This window comes from Monodon monoceros, unplaced genomic scaffold (assembly GCF_005190385.1).
Source record: "Monodon monoceros isolate NGI ecotype Baffin Bay Population unplaced genomic scaffold, NGI_Narwhal_1 Super_Scaffold_6, whole genome shotgun sequence".
Lineage (NCBI taxonomy): Eukaryota > Metazoa > Chordata > Mammalia > Artiodactyla > Monodontidae > Monodon > Monodon monoceros.
Window position 1 is genome coordinate 75,149,485 of NW_021703783.1, and position 4,654 is coordinate 75,154,138.

At 44.1% G+C, this 4,654-nt stretch overlaps 1 pseudogene; it reads left to right on the forward strand.

Moving 5' to 3' along the window:
* Nucleotides 1–3,633: 3,633 nt before the first annotated feature.
* LOC114886190 lies at nucleotides 3,634–4,105 on the forward strand (annotated as a pseudogene).
* The last annotated feature ends 549 nt before the right edge of the window (nucleotides 4,106–4,654 follow it).

Here is a 4,654-nt window from a genome sequence, read left to right on the forward strand (position 1 = left end):
TATTCCATAGCTGGTGCTGGGTACATTCTGAAGAATGAAATGAATTCATGCCACTGTGGAAATAGTTTGATTCCTCTTTGACTGAAACGAAAAGGACTATAGGTAACATGCTACATGGTATTTAATGGTAAGGCTTGAGAGGCAAATCTCATGAACAAAAGTACACGGAGCATTCCAAATCCTGAGGTTACATTACTCTTCTCAGTACAATGATGAAAGGGGATTAGAGAATATTTACACCCCAGAAACCTCAAAAAACAAGGAACAATAAATATCATCCAGGTGGGTCAACTATCTTAAGTTAAAAAACTCTTATCTCGGGCTTCCCTGGTGGCGCGGTGGTTGAGGGCCCGCCTGCCGAGGCAGGGGACGCGGGTTCGTGCCCCGGTCCGGGAGGATCCCACGTGCCATGGAGCGGCTGGGCCCGTGAGCCATGGCCGCTGAGGCTGTGTGTCCGGAGCCTGTGCTCCGCAGCGGGAGGGGCCACAACAGTGAGAGGCCGGGGTACAGCAAAAAAAAAAAAAAAAAATCTTATCTCTAATAATCCTGCTCAATACAGTTGCAGTATTTAAGGGTAAAAAACTCTCCAACATAGTTAACAATGTATTACACATTTGTTTAAACTCTTGAAAACAGAACGTTTGATCTTGAGTCTATGTCTACAAAGTTTGTAAGACATGTTTGTTACATACATTAGATTATAAATTATGTGTATTAGAATGTTAGTTAAATTAGATTTTCTCACTGTCTCAGATCACATTCCCTAGAAGCAGAGCCTGAGACAGGGTTTGGGGTGCATACGGTTTAGTGAAGGAGGACTCAGGAGGAAGAGTGAGGGAGAGGGACAGGGCAGGAGGAGGAACTAAGCACGGGGAGGACCTCAGCCAGAGATGAACTTCAGGATGATTCCACGGGGAAGCACGGCAGCATAAATAGCATCGCAAAGCTGATCCCACCTTGAGGCAAGGGGGTCAGCCTTTTGTACCCCGTGTCAATCAGTCATTGGCTGCTGGTTATGACCCAGGCGTCGGGAGGGGCATAGGTGTAATTTCCTGGGTGGAGTGGCTCTCTTTGGGCTGAGGGCAATTCTCTGGAGAAGGATGTATCTGTGAATGCTTAGCAGCCCAAACTCACAGTACCTGGGGGATGGATGCACGAGTCAGGAGAAGGTATGTGGCCAGTGGGCCAGCAGCATCCAGTACACTCACAACAGCTGTGAAATAAACTCACCTGCCTGCGATAAGCAACCCCATACCTAGACCCTCCCTAGCCTTCTATTAAGGAATCTTATCACTAACAATATGGTATAGATTTCTTGGGGGTCAGTCACTGGTATTGGCTTTCTCCATTTAAGCCTGTTTGAAATAAATACTCTCTCTGGTAGAGTCAAATCTAAATATAATGGGAATCTTCATTTTTCCACAGACAAAAGCAATTCAAGATGGATAAGAGTAAATAACAGGGCTTCCCTGGTGGCACAGTGGTTGAGAGTCCGCCTGCCGATGCAGGGGACACGGGTTCATGCCCCGGTCCGGGAGGATCCCACATGCCGTGGGGCGGCTGGGCCCGTGGGCTGTGGCCGCTGAGCCTGTGCGTCCGGAGCCTGTGCTCCGCAACGGGAGAGGCCGCAGCGGTGAGAGGCCCGCGTACCACAAAAAAAAAAAAAAAGTAAATAACAATTTAAAAAATCAAACACTGGAAAACAGGAAGAAGATCTAATTAAATATGTATTATCATTCTCAAAGGAGGATGGTTTTTTAAGCCTGGATGTAAGGAAAAAATCATAAGGGAAAACATCAGCAGGTTTTACTGCATAAAAGCATAAAGCTTCTAACCATCAGGGGAAAAACAAAACCAGCTCTGCATAAACAAAATACAAAGGTAAACAACAGGAAAGAATATTTCTGCAAATGTGAAAAGAAAATTCCTTGACAAATGATGGTTGCTAATTCAGCAAGGGTAAGATGTTCACAGCATGCTTATCGGCCAGATTCTGGAATAAAATCCCCACCCAGCAAAAGGGATTGAAAAGAGATTAAAATATCTTTTTTTCAAGGGCCATACGTGACCAGCTATAACCTTGGGCAGCTTACTTCATTGTTTTTTAATCTCAGTTTCTTTATCTTTAATATGGAGATAATAATAGTGCCTACATCTTTTTTGTTATCATTCTTAGGGCTGCAAGAGCCAGACGTTCTACTAGGAATTAATTGTCCACACTTATAAAAAGAAGTGTTAGAAAGAGAAGAAGGAGCTACAGTGGGTGACAGAGCAGAACTATTAGGGAAGAGTAAGTGGAGACGGAGTTGATAGAATCAGGGCAGCGTATCTAGCTAGGTTCCACCACGCTCTGGCATGAAACTACCTTTGGCAGAGCTAAAGCTCTACAACTTAGGCCAAGGAGTTGTTAGAGGACCTTGATGCCCACGGAGAATTCCTTCTTACCTACTTTGAGAGAGACAAGCTTTCTTTCTTCTTCTCTGGCTCCCTTGCCATTAGGTGCTGTCATACGACCAAATTCTAGCTTATGGAGTATGAGTGGGAGTGACGTGTGCCATTTCTGGGCACACACACATCATATTCATCTATGTTCTCCATTCCTCTTCAACTGCTGGAAACTGGATGTGGTGACTTAACCTGGGCCACGCAGATGACAACAGACCCTAACTAACAGGGCAGAGCCACTAGATGGAAAGAGCTTGAGTCCCAGAATTACTCTGTGGAGCAGAGCCACCTAGAATACCCACACTGGATATTTGGGATAAATTATGTGGAGTAATAATGTAAATTATTACATTTCATGAGCAGAAAACAAACTTCCTTATTCATGCCACTAAATTATTGGGTCTTGTTACAATTAAGTCTACACTCATTCAGCAATGCTGAACTAAGTCTATTGATAAATGCCACTTAAAGCCTTTCCTATGGAAACACCCAAGGCACACCGGAACAGTGACCCTACCAGCAAACAGCAGGAGACAACACATGTATGTTAAAGGCTACACAAACAATTTGAAGGCTGCTGCCCAAACATTTCCTGTCTTGGCCTGCAATAGGGGCTGGCAAACTTCTGAAAAAAAAGGACAGATAGGAGATACTGTAGATGGCTTTGTGGGCCATACAGCCTCTGTTAAAACTGCTCTGCCTCTTTGTAGCACAAAGGCCATCATAGACAATTCCTAAACGAATGGGCATGGCTGTGTTCCAAGAAGTGATTATTTACAAAAACAAGGTGTAGGCCATATTTGGCCTGCAGGCCATAGTTTGCTGACTCCTGACCAGAAGGACCCCTGGAATTCCTGTTGTTAGAGGATCATTTGTTTGGCCTATACTTAGCAGAGTCTTATTAAAATGTACACATAGGCGGTAAACCAAAGCTTAAAAGGTGGCATTGTTTGTAGCCTTACATTGTACCTGATTGTCTTGAAGAAGCTATATTATAATGGGTTTGACATTCCTGATCAAGAGCCTAAAGTTAGCCTTTTATAAAAATGATGGGCCTCCTATTTAATCAATTATTAACTCTTTAACTGCCCAGTTTAAAATTTTCTAGACTAGATAAGCATCAATTTAACAGGACAATATTGAAAATGCTCTTATCAATTTTATTTAGGATACTACTAGCTTTTCAAGATGGTGACGAAAGTGAGGAAGGAAACCCCTGTCCCTCCCAAAGCTGAAGCCAAAGCAAACACTTTGAAGGCCAAGAGAACAGTGCTGAAAGGTGTCTCTAGCCACACAAAAAAAGATCCACACCTCACCTACCTCCTGACAGCCCAAGGTACTGCAGCTTCAGGGCAGCCCAAATATCCTTGGAAGAGCACCCCTAGGAGAAACAAGCTTGACCGCTACACCACTGTTAAGTTCCCTCTGACCACCACATCAGCCTTGAAGAAGACAGAAGACGACACACTGTGTTCTTTGTGGGTGTCAAGACCAACAAGCACCAGATCAACCAGGCTGTGAAGAAGCTCTGTGACACTGACGTGGCCAAGGTCACACCCTGATCGGGCCTGATGGAGAGAAGAAGGCGTATGTTCGACTGGCTCATGACTTTGGATGTTGCCAACAAATGGGATCATCTCAACTGAGTCCAGCTGGCTAATTCTAAATATATAGATATAGATATAGATATATCGATACATATATATATATTCACCATGAAAAAAGATATCTCTAGAGAAAGTTATGATTGAGTCATTGATTGACGGGCTGATAAGGGTACTTGAGATACATTATCTCCCATCATCACAATGGCTTCCGATGTGCCTTACCAAGGGGGACACTGAGGCTCAGAGAGGTAAGTAATTTTCTAAGATCATCCAACTGATGAGAGAGATGTGCCTAGCTTCGAAGCTTCTATTCTCATACCACCGCCTCCTGGCTAGAAGAAGGAAGGGCATGGGCAGAGGTTTTGATGGAAAACTAGAGGCTGGCCAGGAGAGGAGGCCACTGGGCTCTGGACACAGAGGGATAGGCTTATGTGGTCAAGAGTATCAGGAAGCAGAAGCTTGACCACTGTGTGTTGTTAGTGGGTCATAACATGAATAACTGGCTGAATAGTCCAAGTGTGGATTGTTATAAGTACAGCACGTAGCCTACAAAGAGCAGCTATGAAATTATTACATTTACTGAGTACTTACTATGTGACAGG